Consider the following 19,708-nt stretch of genomic DNA (forward strand, 5'->3'; position numbering starts at 1 on the left):
AAGAAAAGGGCCACATGTGAGGATCACAATCATGACCTTAAAGGCCCTGTCACACACAGAAATAAATCTTTGGCAGATCTGTGGTTGCAGTGAAATCATGGACATATTGTTCCATTTGTACATAGCCACAAACCTGGCACTGATTGTCCACAATTTCACTGCAACCACAGATCTGCCGCAGATTTATCTCTGTGTGTGACAGGGCCTTAAGAGTTTGAAATTGACGCGCCACCTATTGTGCTAACAAGGAAAGCTTCTGTTGCAAACGTGCAGAAGTTGTGCTTACTCAAAGAAGTAAAGTTCTTTTTTTCCACATCATCGACTACACAGCACAACATTTCCCATATGGTCTAGCGGTTAGGATTCCTGGTTCTCACCCAGGCGGCCCGGGTTCGACTCCCGGTATGGGAATGCAAATTTTTCTGTGCTTGTTTCGACATTCAAAGGCCGACGCAATTGGTTGGCCATTGTGGCCTGTCATTTGACCTAAAATTTCCTTACTTATCCATAGAATATTGGAACTGAATGGTAAAGTTTCTAGGCTCTCCTGCGAAAGATAATGAGTAAACTACATACCATCTGAGGAAAAAACTTACAATCTTCAGTATATTGAATTGACCTGTTAACTCCAGCTCAAATGAGGCAGGATTCAACTACTAAAATGAAAAACAGCTTTTTAGTGAAGGCAACACTCTTTTTTTTTAAAACCCTATATGTTTTCTGCAACTCTGTGGAATATCCCATATTAATTAGCAAGCAGTTTTCTTAGTTTACTGGTTCAATTCCTGATAGGGGACTGCCACTTTTTTCTGCAATAGTTCCTGCATTCAAAGGTCGACACATACCTTGCAGACAAAGTTAGTTTAGATTAAAATTGCTCTTTGCAGCGAAAAATGCTGACCACAAGAGCTTTTAGCTATTCATTCCATTCTGTTGCACAAAAAGCCATTTGAGCTCATATCGGAAATCATTCTTACCTTCGACTTCCAAATTCTTGGTGTCAAGAGACTCAAACCCCTCGATATATTATTGTTGATTTTTGGTACTCAGTGGAAACAAATGTGGCTCTCTAGACAAGATGGAGACAAAATCTCTAAAGAAAAGTGCCACATGTGAGGATCACAATCATGACCTTAAGAGTTTGAGATTGACGCGCCACCTATTGTGCTAAAAAGGAACGCTTCTGTTGCAAACATGCAGAAGTTGCTTACTCAAAGAAATAAATTTCTTTTTTTCCACATCATCGACTACACAGCACAACATTTCCCATATGGTCTAGCGGTTAGGATTCCTGGTTCTCACCCAGGCGGCCCGGGTTCGACTCCCGGTATGGGAATGCAAATTTTTCTGTGCTTTTTTCAACATTCAAAGGCCGACGCAATTGGTTGGCCATTGTGGCTTGTCATTTCACCTAAAATTTCCTTACTTATCCATAGAATATTGGAACTGAATGGTAAAGTTTCTAGGCTCTCCTGCGAAAGATAATGAGTAAACTACATACCGTCTGAGGAAAAAACTTACAATCTTCAGTATATTGAATTAACCTGTTAACTCCAGCTCAAATGAGGCAGGATTCAACTACTAAAATGAAAAACAGCTTTTTAGTGAAGGCAACACTCTTTTTTTTTCTTTTTTTTTTTTTTTTAAAACCCTATATGTTTTCTGCAACTCTGTGGAATATCCCATATTAATTAGCAAGCAGTTTTCTTAGTTTACTGGTTCAATTCCTGATAGGGGAGTGCCACTTTTTTCTGCAATAGTTCCTGCATTCAAAGGTCGACACATACCTTGCAGACAAAGTTAGTTTAGATTAAAATTGCTCTTTGCAGCGAAAAATGCTGACCACAAGAGCTTTTAGCTATTCATTCCATTCTGTTGCACAAAAAGCCATTTGAGCTCATATCGGAAATCATTCTTACCTTCGACTTCCAAATTCTTGGTGTCAAGAGACTCAAACCCCTCGATATATTATTGTTGATTTTTGGTACTCAGTGGAAACAAATGTGGCTCTCTAGACAAGATGGAGACAAAATCTCTAAAGAAAAGTGCCACATGTGAGGATCACAATCATGACCTTAAGAGTTTGAGATTGACGCGCCACCTATTGTGCTAAAAAGGAACGCTTCTGTTGCAAACATGCAGAAGTTGCTTACTCAAAGAAATAAATTTCTTTTTTTCCACATCATCGACTACACAGCACAACATTTCCCATATGGTCTAGCGGTTAGGATTCCTGGTTCTCACCCAGGCGGCCCGGGTTCGACTCCCGGTATGGGAATGCAAATTTTTCTGTGCTTGTTTCGACATTCAAAGGCCGACGCAATTGGTTGGCCATTGTGGCTTGTCATTTCACCTAAAATTTCCTTACTTATCCATAGAATATTGGAACTGAATGGTAAAGTTTCTAGGCTCTCCTGCGAAAGATAATGAGTAAACTACATACCGTCTGAGGAAAAAACTTACAATCTTCAGTATATTGAATTAACCTGTTAACTCCAGCTCAAATGAGGCAGGATTCAACTACTAAAATGAAAAACAGCTTTTTAGTGAAGGCAACACTCTTTTTTTTTCTTTTTTTTTTTTTTTAAAACCCTATATGTTTTCTGCAACTCTGTGGAATATCCCATATTAATTAGCAAGCAGTTTTCTTAGTTTACTGGTTCAATTCCTGATAGGGGACTGCCACTTTTTTCTGCAATAGTTCCTGCATTCAAAGGTCGACACATACCTTGCAGACAAAGTTAGTTTAGATTAAAATTGCTCTTTGCAGCGAAAAATGCTGACCACAAGAGCTTTTAGCTATTCATTCCATTCTGTTGCACAAAAAGCCATTTAAGCTCATATCGGAAATCATTCTTACCTTCGACTTCCAAATTCTTGGTGTCAAGAGACTCAAACCCCTCGAAATATTATTGTTGATTTTTGGTACTCAGTGGAAACAAATGTGGCTCTCTAGACAAGATGGAGACAAAATCTCCAAAGAAAAGTGCCACATGTGAGGATCACAATCATGACCTTAAGAGTTTGAGATTGACGCGCCACCTATTGTGCTAACAAGGAAAGCTTCTGTTGCAAACGTGCAGAAGTTGCTTACTCAAAGAAATAAAGTTCTTTTTTTCCACATCATCGACTACACAGCACAACATTTCCCTTATGGTCTAGCGGTTAGGATTCCTGGTTCTCACCCAGGCGGCCCGGGTTCGACTCCCGGTATGGGAATGCAAATTTTTCTGTGCTTGTTTCGACATTCAAAGGCCGACGCAATTGGTTGGCCATTGTGGCCTGTCATTTGACCTAAAATTTCCTTACTTATCCATAGAATATTGGAACTGAATGGTAAAGTTTCTAGGCTCTCCTGCGAAAGATAATGAGTAAACTACATACCATCTGAGGAAAAAACTTACAATCTTCAGTATATTGAATTGACCTGTTAACTCCAGCTCAAATGAGGCAGGATTCAACTACTAAAATGAAAAACAGCTTTTTAGTGAAGGCAACACTCTTTTTTTTTTTTTTAAAACCCTATATGTTTTCTGCAACTCTGTGGAATATCCCATATTAATTAGCAAGCAGTTTTCTTAGTTTACTGGTTCAATTCCTGATAGGGGACTGCCACTTTTTTCTGCAATAGTTCCTGCATTCAAAGGTCGACACATACCTTGCAGACAAAGTTAGTTTAGATTAAAATTGCTCTTTGCAGCGAAAAATGCTGACCACAAGAGCTTTTAGCTATTCATTCCATTCTGTTGCACAAAAAGCCATTTGAGCTCATATCGGAAATCATTCTTACCTTCGACTTCCAAATTCTTGGTGTCAAGAGACTCAAACCCCTCGATATATTATTGTTGATTTTTGGTACTCAGTGGAAACAAATGTGGCTCTCTAGACAAGATGGAGACAAAATCTCTAAAGAAAAGTGCCACATGTGAGGATCACAATCATGACCTTAAGAGTTTGAGATTGACGCGCCACCTATTGTGCTAAAAAGGAACGCTTCTGTTGCAAACATGCAGAAGTTGCTTACTCAAAGAAATAAATTTCTTTTTTTCCACATCATCGACTACACAGCACAACATTTCCCATATGGTCTAGCGGTTAGGATTCCTGGTTCTCACCCAGGCGGCCCGGGTTCGACTCCCGGTATGGGAATGCAAATTTTTCTGTGCTTGTTTCGACATTCAAAGGCCGACGCAATTGGTTGGCCATTGTGGCTTGTCATTTCACCTAAAATTTCCTTACTTATCCATAGAATATTGGAACTGAATGGTAAAGTTTCTAGGCTCTCCTGCGAAAGATAATGAGTAAACTACATACCGTCTGAGGAAAAAACTTACAATCTTCAGTATATTGAATTAACCTGTTAACTCCAGCTCAAATGAGGCAGGATTCAACTACTAAAATGAAAAACAGCTTTTTAGTGAAGGCAACACTCTTTTTTTTTCTTTTTTTTTTTTTTTTAAAACCCTATATGTTTTCTGCAACTCTGTGGAATATCCCATATTAATTAGCAAGCAGTTTTCTTAGTTTACTGGTTCAATTCCTGATAGGGGAGTGCCACTTTTTTCTGCAATAGTTCCTGCATTCAAAGGTCGACACATACCTTGCAGACAAAGTTAGTTTAGATTAAAATTGCTCTTTGCAGCGAAAAATGCTGACCACAAGAGCTTTTAGCCATTCATTCCATTCTTTTGCACAAAAAGCCATTTGAGCTCATATCGGAAATCATTCTTACCTTTAACTTCCAAATACTTGGTGTCAAGAGACTCAAACCCCTCAACATATTATTGTTGATTTTTGGTACTCAGTGGAAACAAATGTGGCTCTCTAGACAAGATGGAGACAAAATCTCCAAAGAAAAGGGCCACATGTGAGGATCACAATCATGACCTTAAGAGTTTGAGATTGACGCGCCACCTATTGTGCTAACAAGGAAAGCTTCTGTTGCAAACGTGCAGAAGTTGCTTACTCAAAGAAATAAAGTTCTTTTTTTCCACATCATCGACTACACAGCACAACATTTCCCATATGGTCTAACGGTTAGGATTCCTGGTTCTCACCCAGGCGGCCCGGGTTCGACTCCCGGTATGTGAATGCAAACTTTTCTGTGCTTGTTTCGACATTCAAAGGCCGACGCAATTGGTTGGCCATTGTGGCCTGTCATTTGACCTAAAATTTCCTTACTTATCCATAGAATATTGGAACTGAATGGTAAAGTTTCTAGGCTCTCCTGCGAAAGATAATGAGTAAACTACATACCGTCTGAGGAAAAAACTTACAATCTTCAGTATATTGAATTGACCTGTTAACTCCAGCTCAAATGAGGCAGCATTCAACTACTAAAATGAAAAACAGCTTTTTAGTGAAGGCAACACTCTTTTTTTTTTTTTTTAAAACCCTATATGTTTTCTGCAACTCTGTGGAATATCCCATATTAATTAGCAAGCAGTTTTCTTAGTTTACTGGTTCAATTCCTGATAGGGGACTGCCACTTTTTTCTGCAATAGTTCCTGCATTCAAAGGTCGACACATACCTTGCAGACAAAGTTAGTTTAGATTAAAATTGCTCTTTGCAGCGAAAAATGCTGACCACAAGAGCTTTTAGCTATTCATTCCATTCTGTTGCACAAAAAGCCATTTGAGCTCATATCGGAAATCATTCTTACCTTCGACTTCCAAATTCTTGGTGTCAAGAGACTCAAACCCCTCGATATATTATTGTTGATTTTTGGTACTCAGTGGAAACAAATGTGGCTCTCTAGACAAGATGGAGACAAAATCTCTAAAGAAAAGTGCCACATGTGAGGATCACAATCATGACCTTAAGAGTTTGAGATTGACGCGCCACCTATTGTGCTAAAAAGGAACGCTTCTGTTGCAAACATGCAGAAGTTGCTTACTCAAAGAAATAAATTTCTTTTTTTCCACATTATCGACTACACAGCACAACATTTCCCATATGGTCTAGCGGTTAGGATTCCTGGTTCTCACCCAGGCGGCCCGGGTTCGACTCCCGGTATGGGAATGCAAATTTTTCTGTGCTTGTTTCGACATTCAAAGGCCGACGCAATTGGTTGGCCATTGTGGCTTGTCATTTCACCTAAAATTTCCTTACTTATCCATAGAATATTGGAACTGAATGGTAAAGTTTCTAGGCTCTCCTGCGAAAGATAATGAGTAAACTACATACCGTCTGAGGAAAAAACTTACAATCTTCAGTATATTGAATTAACCTGTTAACTCCAGCTCAAATGAGGCAGGATTCAACTACTAAAATGAAAAACAGCTTTTTAGTGAAGGCAACACTCTTTTTTTTTCTTTTTTTTTTTCTTTTAAAACCCTATATGTTTTCTGCAACTCTGTGGAATATCCCATATTAATTAGCAAGCAGTTTTCTTAGTTTACTGGTTCAATTCCTGATAGGGGACTGCCACTTTTTTCTGCAATAGTTCCTGCATTCAAAGGTCGACACATACCTTGCAGACAAAGTTAGTTTAGATTAAAATTGCTCTTTGCAGCGAAAAATGCTGACCACAAGAGCTTTTAGCTATTCATTCCATTCTGTTGCACAAAAAGCCATTTGAGCTCATATCGGAAATCATTCTTACCTTCGACTTCCAAATTCTTGGTGTCAAGAGACTCAAACCCCTCAATATATTATTGTTGATTTTTGGTACTCAGTGGAAACAAATGTGGCTCTCTAGACAAGATGGAGACAAAATCTCCAAAGAAAAGGGCCACATGTTAGGATCACAATCATGACCTTAAGAGTTTGAGATTGACGCGCCACCTATTGTGCTAACAAGGAAAGCTTCTGTTGCAAACGTGCAGAAGTTGCTTACTCAAAGAAATAAAGTTCTTTTTTTCCACATCATCGACTACACAGCACAACATTTCCCATATGGTCTAGCGGTTAGGATTCCTGGTTCTCACCCAGGCGGCCCGGGTTCGACTCCCGGTATGTGAATGCAAACTTTTCTGTGCTTGTTTCGACATTCAAAGGCCGACGCAATTGGTTGGCCATTGTGGCCTGTCATTTGACCTAAAATTTCCTTACTTATCCATAGAATATTGGAACTGAATGGTAAAGTTTCTAGGCTCTCCTGCGAAAGATAATGAGTAAACTACATACCGTCTGAGGAAAAAACTTACAATCTTCAGTATATTGAATTGACCTGTTAACTCCAGCTCAAATGAGGCAGGATTCAACTACTAAAATGAAAAACAGCTTTTTAGTGAAGGCAACACTCTTTTTTTTTTTTTTTTTATTTTTAAAACCCTATATGTTTTCTGCAACTCTGTGGAATATCCCATATTAATTAGCAAGCAGTTTTCTTAGTTTACTGGTTCAATTCCTGACAGGGGAGTGCCACTTTTTTCTGCAATAGTTCCTGCATTCAAAGGTCGACACATACCTTGCAGACAAAGTTAGTTTAGATTAAAATTGCTCTTTGCAGCGAAAAATGCTGACCACAAGAGCTTTTAGCCATTCATTCCATTCTTTTGCACAAAAAGCCATTTGAGCTCATATCGGAAATCATTCTTACCTTCGACTTCCAAATACTTGGTGTCAAGGGACTCAAACCCCTCAATATATTATTGTTGATTTTTGGTACTCAGTGGAAACAAATGTGGCTCTCTAGACAAGATGGAGACAAAATCTCCAAAGAAAAGGGCCACATGTGAGGATCACAATCATGACCTTAAAGGCCCTGTCACACACAGAAATAAATCTTTGGCAGATCTGTGGTTGCAGTGAAATCATGGACATATTGTTCCATTTGTACATAGCCACAAACCTGGCACTGATTGTCCACAATTTCACTGCAACCACAGATCTGCCGCAGATTTATCTCTGTGTGTGACAGGGCCTTAAGAGTTTGAAATTGACGCGCCACCTATTGTGCTAACAAGGAAAGCTTCTGTTGCAAACGTGCAGAAGTTGTGCTTACTCAAAGAAGTAAAGTTCTTTTTTTCCACATCATCAACTACACAGCACAACATTTCCCATATGGTCTAGCGGTTAGGATTCCTGGTTCTCACCCAGGCGGCCCGGGTTCGACTCCCGGTATGGGAATGCAAATTTTTCTGTGCTTGTTTCGACATTCAAAGGCCGACGCAATTGGTTGGCCATTGTGGCCTGTCATTTGACCTAAAATTTCCTTACTTATCCATAGAATATTGGAACTGAATGGTAAAGTTTCTAGGCTCTCCTGCGAAAGATAATGAGTAAACTACATACCATCTGAGGAAAAAACTTACAATCTTCAGTATATTGAATTGACCTGTTAACTCCAGCTCAAATGAGGCAGGATTCAACTACTAAAATGAAAAACAGCTTTTTAGTGAAGGCAACACTCTTTTTTTTTTTTTTTAAAACCCTATATGTTTTCTGCAACTCTGTGGAATATCCCATATTAATTAGCAAGCAGTTTTCTTAGTTTACTGGTTCAATTCCTGATAGGGGACTGCCACTTTTTTCTGCAATAGTTCCTGCATTCAAAGGTCGACACATACCTTGCAGACAAAGTTAGTTTAGATTAAAATTGCTCTTTGCAGCGAAAAATGCTGACCACAAGAGCTTTTAGCTATTCATTCCATTCTGTTGCACAAAAAGCCATTTGAGCTCATATCGGAAATCATTCTTACCTTCGACTTCCAAATTCTTGGTGTCAAGAGACTCAAACCCCTCGATATATTATTGTTGATTTTTGGTACTCAGTGGAAACAAATGTGGCTCTCTAGACAAGATGGAGACAAAATCTCTAAAGAAAAGTGCCACATGTGAGGATCACAATCATGACCTTAAGAGTTTGAGATTGACGCGCCACCTATTGTGCTAAAAAGGAACGCTTCTGTTGCAAACATGCAGAAGTTGCTTACTCAAAGAAATAAATTTCTTTTTTTCCACATCATCGACTACACAGCACAACATTTCCCATATGGTCTAGCGGTTAGGATTCCTGGTTCTCACCCAGGCGGCCCGGGTTCGACTCCCGGTATGGGAATGCAAATTTTTCTGTGCTTGTTTCGACATTCAAAGGCCGACGCAATTGGTTGGCCATTGTGGCTTGTCATTTCACCTAAAATTTCCTTACTTATCCATAGAATATTGGAACTGAATGGTAAAGTTTCTAGGCTCTCCTGCGAAAGATAATGAGTAAACTACATACCGTCTGAGGAAAAAACTTACAATCTTCAGTATATTGAATTAACCTGTTAACTCCAGCTCAAATGAGGCAGGATTCAACTACTAAAATGAAAAACAGCTTTTTAGTGAAGGCAACACTCTTTTTTTTTCTTTTTTTTTTTTTTTAAAACCCTATATGTTTTCTGCAACTCTGTGGAATATCCCATATTAATTAGCAAGCAGTTTTCTTAGTTTACTGGTTCAATTCCTGATAGGGGAGTGCCACTTTTTTCTGCAATAGTTCCTGCATTCAAAGGTCGACACATACCTTGCAGACAAAGTTAGTTTAGATTAAAATTGCTCTTTGCAGCGAAAAATGCTGACCACAAGAGCTTTTAGCCATTCATTCCATTCTTTTGCACAAAAAGCCATTTGAGCTCATATCGGAAATCATTCTTACCTTCAACTTCCAAATACTTGGTGTCAAGAGACTCAAACCCCTCAACATATTATTGTTGATTTTTGGTACTCAGTGGAAACAAATGTGGCTCTCTAGACAAGATGGAGACAAAATCTCCAAAGAAAAGGGCCACATGTGAGGATCACAATCATGACCTTAAGAGTTTGAGATTGACGCGCCACCTATTGTGCTAACAAGGAAAGCTTCTGTTGCAAACGTGCAGAAGTTGCTTACTTAAAGAAATAAAGTTCTATTTTTCCACATCATCGACTACACAGCACAACATTTCCCATATGGTCTAGCGGTTAGGATTCCTGGTTCTCACCCAGGCGGCCTGGGTTCGACTCCCGGTATGGGAATGCAAATTTTTCTGTGCTTGTTTCGACATTCAAAGGCCGACGCAATTGGTTGGCCATTGTGGCCTGTCATTTGACCTAAAATTTCCTTACTTATCCATAGAATATTGGAACTGAATGGTAAAGTTTCTAGGCTCTCCTGCGAAAGATAATGAGTAAACTACATACCGTCTGAGGAAAAAACTTACAATCTTCAGTATATTGAAGTGACCTGTTAACTCCAGCTCAAATGAGGCAGGATTCAACTACTAAAATGAAAAACAGCTTTTTAGTGAAGGCAACACTCTTTTTTTTTTTTTTTTTATTTTTAAAACCCTATATGTTTTCTGCAACTCTGTGGAATATCCCATATTAATTAGCAAGCAGTTTTCTTAGTTTACTGGTTCAATTCCTGACAGGGGAGTGCCACTTTTTTCTGCAATAGTTCCTGCATTCAAAGGTCGACACATACCTTGCAGACAAAGTTAGTTTAGATTAAAATTGCTCTTTGCAGCGAAAAATGCTGACCACAAGAGCTTTTAGCCATTCATTCCATTCTTTTGCACAAAAAGCCATTTGAGCTCATATCGGAAATCATTCTTACCTTCGACTTCCAAATACTTGGTGTCAAGGGACTCAAACCCCTCAATATATTATTGTTGATTTTTGGTACTCAGTGGAAACAAATGTGGCTCTCTAGACAAGATGGAGACAAAATCTCCAAAGAAAAGGGCCACATGTGAGGATCACAATCATGACCTTAAAGGCCCTGTCACACACAGAAATAAATCTTTGGCAGATCTGTGGTTGCAGTGAAATCATGGACATATTGTTCCATTTGTACATAGCCACAAACCTGGCACTGATTGTCCACAATTTCACTGCAACCACAGATCTGCCGCAGATTTATCTCTGTGTGTGACAGGGCCTTAAGAGTTTGAAATTGACGCGCCACCTATTGTGCTAACAAGGAAAGCTTCTGTTGCAAACGTGCAGAAGTTGTGCTTACTCAAAGAAGTAAAGTTCTTTTTTTCCACATCATCAACTACACAGCACAACATTTCCCATATGGTCTAGCGGTTAGGATTCCTGGTTCTCACCCAGGCGGCCCGGGTTCGACTCCCGGTATGGGAATGCAAATTTTTCTGTGCTTGTTTCGACATTCAAAGGCCGACGCAATTGGTTGGCCATTGTGGCCTGTCATTTGACCTAAAATTTCCTTACTTATCCATAGAATATTGGAACTGAATGGTAAAGTTTCTAGGCTCTCCTGCGAAAGATAATGAGTAAACTACATACCATCTGAGGAAAAAACTTACAATCTTCAGTATATTGAATTGACCTGTTAACTCCAGCTCAAATGAGGCAGGATTCAACTACTAAAATGAAAAACAGCTTTTTAGTGAAGGCAACACTCTTTTTTTTTTTTTTTAAAACCCTATATGTTTTCTGCAACTCTGTGGAATATCCCATATTAATTAGCAAGCAGTTTTCTTAGTTTACTGGTTCAATTCCTGATAGGGGACTGCCACTTTTTTCTGCAATAGTTCCTGCATTCAAAGGTCGACACATACCTTGCAGACAAAGTTAGTTTAGATTAAAATTGCTCTTTGCAGCGAAAAATGCTGACCACAAGAGCTTTTAGCTATTCATTCCATTCTGTTGCACAAAAAGCCATTTGAGCTCATATCGGAAATCATTCTTACCTTCGACTTCCAAATTCTTGGTGTCAAGAGACTCAAACCCCTCGATATATTATTGTTGATTTTTGGTACTCAGTGGAAACAAATGTGGCTCTCTAGACAAGATGGAGACAAAATCTCTAAAGAAAAGCGCCACATGTGAGGATCACAATCATGACCTTAAGAGTTTGAGATTGACGCGCCACCTATTGTGCTAAAAAGGAACGCTTCTGTTGCAAACATGCAGAAGTTGCTTACTCAAAGAAATAAATTTCTTTTTTTCCACATCATCGACTACACAGCACAACATTTCCCATATGGTCTAGCGGTTAGGATTCCTGGTTCTCACCCAGGCGGCCCGGGTTCGACTCCCGGTATGGGAATGCAAATTTTTCTGTTTTTTCTGTGCTTGTTTCGACATTCAAAGGCCGACGCAATTGGTTGGCCATTGTGGCTTGTCATTTCACCTAAAATTTCCTTACTTATCCATAGAATATTGGAACTGAATGGTAAAGTTTCTAGGCTCTCCTGCGAAAGATAATGAGTAAACTACATACCGTCTGAGGAAAAAACTTACAATCTTCAGTATATTGAATTAACCTGTTAACTCCAGCTCAAATGAGGCAGGATTCAACTACTAAAATGAAAAACAGCTTTTTAGTGAAGGCAACACTCTTTTTTTTTCTTTTTTTTTTTTTTTTAAAACCCTATATGTTTTCTGCAACTCTGTGGAATATCCCATATTAATTAGCAAGCAGTTTTCTTAGTTTACTGGTTCAATTCCTGATAGGGGAGTGCCACTTTTTTCTGCAATAGTTCCTGCATTCAAAGGTCGACACATACCTTGCAGACAAAGTTAGTTTAGATTAAAATTGCTCTTTGCAGTGAAAAATGCTGACCACAAGAGCTTTTAGCCATTCATTCCATTCTTTTGCACAAAAAGCCATTTGAGCTCATATCGGAAATCATTCTTACCTTCAACTTCCAAATACTTGGTGTCAAGAGACTCAAACCCCTCAACATATTATTGTTGATTTTTGGTACTCAGTGGAAACAAATGTGGCTCTCTAGACAAGATGGAGACAAAATCTCCAAAGAAAAGGGCCACATGTGAGGATCACAATCATGACCTTAAGAGTTTGAGATTGACGCGCCACCTATTGTGCTAACAAGGAAAGCTTCTGTTGCAAACGTGCAGAAGTTGCTTACTTAAAGAAATAAAGTTCTTTTTTCCCACATCATCGACTACACAGCACAACATTTCCCATATGGTCTAGCGGTTAGGATTCCTGGTTCTCACTCAGGCGGCCCGGGTTCGACTCCCGGTATGGGAATGCAAATTTTTCTGTGCTTGTTTCGACATTCAAAGGCCGACGCAATTGTTTGGCCATTGTGGCCTGTCATTTGACCTAAAATTTCCTTACTTATCCATAGAATATTGGAACTGAATGGTAAAGTTTCTAGGCTCTCCTGCCAAAGATAATGAGTAAACTACATACCGTCTGAGGAAAAAACTTACAATGTTCAGTATATTGAATTGACCTGTTAACTCCAGCTCAAATGAGGCAGGATTCAACTACTAAAATGAAAAACAGCTTTTTAGTGAAGGCAACACTCTTTTTTTTTTTTTTTTTTTTTTTAAAACCCTATATGTTTTCTGCAACTCTGTGGAATATCCCATATTAATTAGCAAGCAGTTTTCTTAGTTTACTGGTTCAATTCCTGATAGGGGACTGCCACTTTTTTCTGCAATAGTTCCTGCATTCAAAGGTCGACACATACCTTGCAGACAAAGTTAGTTTAGATTAAAATTGCTCTTTGCAGCGAAAAATGCTGACCACAAGAGCTTTTAGCTATTCATTCCATTCTGTTGCACAAAAAGCCATTTGAGCTCATATCGGAAATCATTCTTACCTTCGACTTCCAAATTCTTGGTGTCAAGAGACTCAAACCCCTCAATATATTATTGTTGATTTTTGGTACTCAATGGAAACAAATGTGGCTCTCTAGACAAGATGGAGACAAAATCTCCAAAGAAAAGGGCCACATGTTAGGATCACAATCATGACCTTAAGAGTTTGAGATTGACGCGCCACCTATTGTGCTAACAAGGAAAGCTTCTGTTGCAAACGTGCAGAAGTTGCTTACTCAAAGAAATAAAGTTCTTTTTTTCCACATCATCGACTACACAGGACAACATTTCCCATATGGTCTAGCGGTTAGGATTCCTGGTTCTCAACCAGGCGGCCCGGGTTCGACTCCCGGTATGGGAATGCAAATTTTTCTGTGCTTGTTTCGACATTCAAAGGCCGACGCAATTGGTTGGCCATTGTGGCCTGTCATTTGACCTAAAATTTCCTTACTTATCCATAGAATATTGGAACTGAATGGTAAAGTTTCTAGGCTCTCCTGCGAAAGATAATGAGTAAACTACATACCGTCTGAGGAAAAAACTTACAATCTTCAGTATATTGAATTGACCTGTTAACTCCAGCTCAAATGAGGCAGGATTCAACTACTAAAATGAAAAACAGCTTTTTAGTGAAGGCAACACTCTTTTTTTTTTTTTAAAACCCTATATGTTTTCTGCAACTCTGTGGAATATCCCATATTAATTAGCAAGCAGTTTTCTTAGTTTACTGGTTCAATTCCTGACAGGGGAGTGCCACTTTTTTCTGCAATAGTTCCTGCATTCAAAGGTCGACACATACCTTGCAGACAAAGTTAGTTTAGATTAAAATTGCTCTTTGCAGCGAAAAATGCTGACCACAAGAGCTTTTAGCCATTCATTCCATTCTTTTGCACAAAAAGCCATTTGAGCTCATATCGGAAATCATTCTTACCTTCGACTTCCAAATACTTGGTGTCAAGGGACTCAAACCCCTCAATATATTATTGTTGATTTTTGGTACTCAGTGGAAACAAATGTGGCTCTCTAGACAAGATGGAGACAAAATCTCCAAAGAAAAGGGCCACATGTTAGGATCACAATCATGACCTTAAGAGTTTGAGATTGACGCGCCACCTATTGTGCTAACAAGGAAAGCTTCTGTTGCAAACGTGCAGAAGTTGCTTACTCAAAGAAATAAAGTTCTTTTTTTCCACATCATCGACTACACAGCACAACATTTCCCATATGGTCTAGCGGTTAGGATTCCTGGTTCTCACCCAGGCGGCCCGGGTTCGACTCCCGGTATGTGCATGCAAACTTTTCTGTGCTTGTTTCGACATTCAAAGGCCGACGCAATTGGTTGGCCATTGTGGCCTGTCATTTGACCTAAAATTTCCTTACTTATCCATAGAATATTGGAACTGAATGGTAAAGTTTCTAGGCTCTCCTGCGAAAGATAATGAGTAAACTACATACCGTCTGAGGAAAAAACTTACAATCTTCAGTATATTGAATTGACCTGTTAACTCCAGCTCAAATGAGGCAGGATTCAACTACTAAAATGAAAAACAGCTTTTTAGTGAAGGCAACACTCTTTTTTTTTTTTTTTAAAACCCTATATGTTTTCTGCAACTCTGTGGAATATCCCATATTAATTAGCAAGCAGTTTTCTTAGTTTACTGGTTCAATTCCTGATAGGGGACTGCCACTTTTTTCTGCAATAGTTCCTGCATTCAAAGGTCGACACATACCTTGCAGACAAAGTTAGTTTAGATTAAAATTGCTCTTTGCAGCGAAAAATGCTGACCACAAGAGCTTTTAGCTATTCATTCCATTCTGTTGCACAAAAAGCCATTTGAGCTCATATCGGAAATTATTCTTACCTTCGACTTCCAAATTCTTGGTGTCAAGAGACTCAAACCCCTCGATATATTATTGTTGATTTTTGGTACTCAGTGGAAACAAATGTGGCTCTCTAGACAAGATGGAGACAAAATCTCTAAAGAAAAGTGCCACATGTGAGGATCACAATCATGACCTTAAGAGTTTGAGATTGACGCGCCACCTATTGTGCTAAAAAGGAACGCTTCTGTTGCAAACATGCAGAAGTTGCTTACTCAAAGAAATAAATTTCTTTTTTTCCACATCATCGACTACACAGCACAACATTTCCCATATGGTCTAGCGGTTAGGATTCCTGGTTCTCACCCAGGCGGCCCGGGTTCGACTCCCGGTATGGGAATGCAAATTTTTCTGTGCTTGTTTCGACATTCAAAGGCCGACGCAATTGTTTGGCCATTGTGGCCTGTCATTTGACCTAAAATTTCCTTACTTATCCATAGAATATTGGAACTGAATGGTAAAGTTTCTAGGCTCTCCTGCCAAAGATAATGAGTAAACTACATACCGTCTGAGGAAAAAACTTACAATGTTCAGTATATTGAATTGACCTGTTAACTCCAGCTCAAATGAGGCAGGATTCAACTACTAAAATGAAAAACAGCTTTTTAGTGAAGGCAACACTCTTTTTTTTTTTTTTTTTTTTTTTTAAAACCCTATATGTTTTCTGCAACTCTGTGGAATATCCCATATTAATTAGCAAGCAGTTTTCTTAGTTTACTGGTTCAATTCCTGATAGGGGACTGCCACTTTTTTCTGCAATAGTTCCTGCATTCAAAGGTCGACACATACCTTGCAGACAAAGTTAGTTTAGATTAAAATTGCTCTTTGCAGCGAAAAATGCTGACCACAAGAGCTTTTAGCTATTCATTCCATTCTGTTGCACAAAAAGCCATTTGATCTCATATCGGAAATCATTCTTACCTTCGACTTCCAAATTCTTGGTGTCAAGAGACTCAAACCCCTCAATATATTATTGTTGATTTTAGGTACTCAGTGGAAACAAATGTGGCTCTCTAGACAAGATGGAGACAAAATCTCCAAAGAAAAGGGCCACATGTTAGGATCACAATCATGACCTTAAGAGTTTGAGATTGACGCGCCACCTATTGTGCTAACAAGGAAAGCTTCTGTTGCAAACGTGCAGAAGTTGTGCTTACTCAAAGAAGTAAAGTTCTTTTTTTCCACATCATCAACTACACAGCACAACATTTCCCATATGGTCTAGCGGTTAGGATTCCTGGTTCTCACCCAGGCGGCCCGGGTTCGACTCCCGGTATGGGAATGCAAATTTTTCTGTGCTTGTTTCGACATTCAAAGGCCGACGCAATTGGTTGGCCATTGTGGCCTGTCATTTGACCTAAAATTTCCTTACTTATCCATAGAATATTGGAACTGAATGGTAAAGTTTCTAGGCTCTCCTGCGAAAGATAATGAGTAAACTACATACCATCTGAGGAAAAAACTTACAATCTTCAGTATATTGAATTGACCTGTTAACTCCAGCTCAAATGAGGCAGGATTCAACTACTAAAATGAAAAACAGCTTTTTAGTGAAGGCAACACTCTTTTTTTTTTTTTTTAAAACCCTATATGTTTTCTGCAACTCTGTGGAATATCCCATATTAATTAGCAAGCAGTTTTCTTAGTTTACTGGTTCAATTCCTGATAGGGGACTGCCACTTTTTTCTGCAATAGTTCCTGCATTCAAAGGTCGACACATACCTTGCAGACAAAGTTAGTTTAGATTAAAATTGCTCTTTGCAGCGAAAAATGCTGACCACAAGAGCTTTTAGCTATTCATTCCATTCTGTTGCACAAAAAGCCATTTGAGCTCATATCGGAAATCATTCTTACCTTCGACTTCCAAATTCTTGGTGTCAAGAGACTCAAACCCCTCGATATATTATTGTTGATTTTTGGTACTCAGTGGAAACAAATGTGGCTCTCTAGACAAGATGGAGACAAAATCTCTAAAGAAAAGCGCCACATGTGAGGATCACAATCATGACCTTAAGAGTTTGAGATTGACGCGCCACCTATTGTGCTAAAAAGGAACGCTTCTGTTGCAAACATGCAGAAGTTGCTTACTCAAAGAAATAAATTTCTTTTTTTCCACATCATCGACTACACAGCACAACATTTCCCATATGGTCTAGCGGTTAGGATTCCTGGTTCTCACCCAGGCGGCCCGGGTTCGACTCCCGGTATGGGAATGCAAATTTTTCTGTTTTTTCTGTGCTTGTTTCGACATTCAAAGGCCGACGCAATTGGTTGGCCATTGTGGCTTGTCATTTCACCTAAAATTTCCTTACTTATCCATAGAATATTGGAACTGAATGGTAAAGTTTCTAGGCTCTCCTGCGAAAGATAATGAGTAAACTACATACCGTCTGAGGAAAAAACTTACAATCTTCAGTATATTGAATTAACCTGTTAACTCCAGCTCAAATGAGGCAGGATTCAACTACTAAAATGAAAAACAGCTTTTTAGTGAAGGCAACACTCTTTTTTTTTCTTTTTTTTTTTTTTTTAAAACCCTATATGTTTTCTGCAACTCTGTGGAATATCCCATATTAATTAGCAAGCAGTTTTCTTAGTTTACTGGTTCAATTCCTGATAGGGGAGTGCCACTTTTTTCTGCAATAGTTCCTGCATTCAAAGGTCGACACATACCTTGCAGACAAAGTTAGTTTAGATTAAAATTGCTCTTTGCAGTGAAAAATGCTGACCACAAGAGCTTTTAGCCATTCATTCCATTCTTTTGCACAAAAAGCCATTTGAGCTCATATCGGAAATCATTCTTACCTTCAACTTCCAAATACTTGGTGTCAAGAGACTCAAACCCCTCAACATATTATTGTTGATTTTTGGTACTCAGTGGAAACAAATGTGGCTCTCTAGACAAGATGGAGACAAAATCTCCAAAGAAAAGGGCCACATGTGAGGATCACAATCATGACCTTAAGAGTTTGAGATTGACGCGCCACCTATTGTGCTAACAAGGAAAGCTTCTGTTGCAAACGTGCAGAAGTTGCTTACTTAAAGAAATAAAGTTCTTTTTTCCCACATCATCGACTACACAGCACAACATTTCCCATATGGTCTAGCGGTTAGGATTCCTGGTTCTCACTCAGGCGGCCCGGGTTCGACTCCCGGTATGGGAATGCAAATTTTTCTGTGCTTGTTTCGACATTCAAAGGCCGACGCAATTGTTTGGCCATTGTGGCCTGTCATTTGACCTAAAATTTCCTTACTTATCCATAGAATATTGGAACTGAATGGTAAAGTTTCTAGGCTCTCCTGCCAAAGATAATGAGTAAACTACATACCGTCTGAGGAAAAAACTTACAATGTTCAGTATATTGAATTGACCTGTTAACTCCAGCTCAAATGAGGCAGGATTCAACTACTAAAATGAAAAACAGCTTTTTAGTGAAGGCAACACTCTTTTTTTTTTTTTTTTTTTTTTTAAAACCCTATATGTTTTCTGCAACTCTGTGGAATATCCCATATTAATTAGCAAGCAGTTTTCTTAGTTTACTGGTTCAATTCCTGATAGGGGACTGCCACTTTTTTCTGCAATAGTTCCTGCATTCAAAGGTCGACACATACCTTGCAGACAAAGTTAGTTTAGATTAAAATTGCTCTTTGCAGCGAAAAATGCTGACCACAAGAGCTTTTAGCTATTCATTCCATTCTGTTGCACAAAAAGCCATTTGAGCTCATATCGGAAATCATTCTTACCTTCGACTTCCAAATTCTTGGTGTCAAGAGACTCAAACCCCTCAATATATTATTGTTGATTTTTGGTACTCAATGGAAACAAATGTGGCTCTCTAGACAAGATGGAGACAAAATCTCCAAAGAAAAGGGCCACATGTTAGGATCACAATCATGACCTTAAGAGTTTGAGATTGACGCGCCACCTATTGTGCTAACAAGGAAAGCTTCTGTTGCAAACGTGCAGAAGTTGCTTACTCAAAGAAATAAAGTTCTTTTTTTCCACATCATCGACTACACAGGACAACATTTCCCATATGGTCTAGCGGTTAGGATTCCTGGTTCTCAACCAGGCGGCCCGGGTTCGACTCCCGGTATGGGAATGCAAATTTTTCTGTGCTTGTTTCGACATTCAAAGGCCGACGCAATTGGTTGGCCATTGTGGCCTGTCATTTGACCTAAAATTTCCTTACTTATCCATAGAATATTGGAACTGAATGGTAAAGTTTCTAGGCTCTCCTGCGAAAGATAATGAGTAAACTACATACCGTCTGAGGAAAAAACTTACAATCTTCAGTATATTGAATTGAC

At 39.0% G+C, this 19,708-nt stretch overlaps 14 non-coding genes across 14 annotated transcripts; all 14 read left to right on the forward strand.

The window, feature by feature from the left end:
• Positions 1-339: 339 nt before the first annotated feature.
• TRNAE-CUC (transfer RNA glutamic acid (anticodon CUC)) lies at positions 340-411 on the forward strand. The gene has a single exon. It is a non-coding gene; the product is annotated as a tRNA-Glu (tRNA).
• An 853-nt stretch (positions 412-1,264) lies between these two features.
• On the forward strand, positions 1,265-1,336 carry TRNAE-CUC (transfer RNA glutamic acid (anticodon CUC)). The gene has a single exon. It is a non-coding gene; the product is annotated as a tRNA-Glu (tRNA).
• Positions 1,337-2,206: 870 nt separating this feature from the next.
• TRNAE-CUC (transfer RNA glutamic acid (anticodon CUC)) lies at positions 2,207-2,278 on the forward strand. Its single transcript has one exon. It is a non-coding gene; the product is annotated as a tRNA-Glu (tRNA).
• A 1,799-nt stretch (positions 2,279-4,077) lies between these two features.
• TRNAE-CUC (transfer RNA glutamic acid (anticodon CUC)) lies at positions 4,078-4,149 on the forward strand. Its single transcript has one exon. It is a non-coding gene; the product is annotated as a tRNA-Glu (tRNA).
• A 1,801-nt stretch (positions 4,150-5,950) lies between these two features.
• Positions 5,951-6,022, forward strand: TRNAE-CUC (transfer RNA glutamic acid (anticodon CUC)). The gene has a single exon. It is a non-coding gene; the product is annotated as a tRNA-Glu (tRNA).
• A 1,980-nt stretch (positions 6,023-8,002) lies between these two features.
• On the forward strand, positions 8,003-8,074 carry TRNAE-CUC (transfer RNA glutamic acid (anticodon CUC)). The gene has a single exon. It is a non-coding gene; the product is annotated as a tRNA-Glu (tRNA).
• An 859-nt stretch (positions 8,075-8,933) lies between these two features.
• On the forward strand, positions 8,934-9,005 carry TRNAE-CUC (transfer RNA glutamic acid (anticodon CUC)). Its single transcript has one exon. It is a non-coding gene; the product is annotated as a tRNA-Glu (tRNA).
• A 1,979-nt stretch (positions 9,006-10,984) lies between these two features.
• Positions 10,985-11,056, forward strand: TRNAE-CUC (transfer RNA glutamic acid (anticodon CUC)). Its single transcript has one exon. It is a non-coding gene; the product is annotated as a tRNA-Glu (tRNA).
• An 859-nt stretch (positions 11,057-11,915) lies between these two features.
• TRNAE-CUC (transfer RNA glutamic acid (anticodon CUC)) lies at positions 11,916-11,987 on the forward strand. Its single transcript has one exon. It is a non-coding gene; the product is annotated as a tRNA-Glu (tRNA).
• A 1,818-nt stretch (positions 11,988-13,805) lies between these two features.
• TRNAE-CUC (transfer RNA glutamic acid (anticodon CUC)) lies at positions 13,806-13,877 on the forward strand. The gene has a single exon. It is a non-coding gene; the product is annotated as a tRNA-Glu (tRNA).
• A 1,788-nt stretch (positions 13,878-15,665) lies between these two features.
• TRNAE-CUC (transfer RNA glutamic acid (anticodon CUC)) lies at positions 15,666-15,737 on the forward strand. The gene has a single exon. It is a non-coding gene; the product is annotated as a tRNA-Glu (tRNA).
• An 870-nt stretch (positions 15,738-16,607) lies between these two features.
• TRNAE-CUC (transfer RNA glutamic acid (anticodon CUC)) lies at positions 16,608-16,679 on the forward strand. Its single transcript has one exon. It is a non-coding gene; the product is annotated as a tRNA-Glu (tRNA).
• An 859-nt stretch (positions 16,680-17,538) lies between these two features.
• Positions 17,539-17,610, forward strand: TRNAE-CUC (transfer RNA glutamic acid (anticodon CUC)). The gene has a single exon. It is a non-coding gene; the product is annotated as a tRNA-Glu (tRNA).
• A 1,818-nt stretch (positions 17,611-19,428) lies between these two features.
• On the forward strand, positions 19,429-19,500 carry TRNAE-CUC (transfer RNA glutamic acid (anticodon CUC)). The gene has a single exon. It is a non-coding gene; the product is annotated as a tRNA-Glu (tRNA).
• Positions 19,501-19,708: the final 208 nt, after the last annotated feature.

This window comes from Anomaloglossus baeobatrachus, chromosome 4 (assembly GCF_048569485.1).
Source record: "Anomaloglossus baeobatrachus isolate aAnoBae1 chromosome 4, aAnoBae1.hap1, whole genome shotgun sequence".
NCBI lineage: Eukaryota > Metazoa > Chordata > Amphibia > Anura > Aromobatidae > Anomaloglossus > Anomaloglossus baeobatrachus.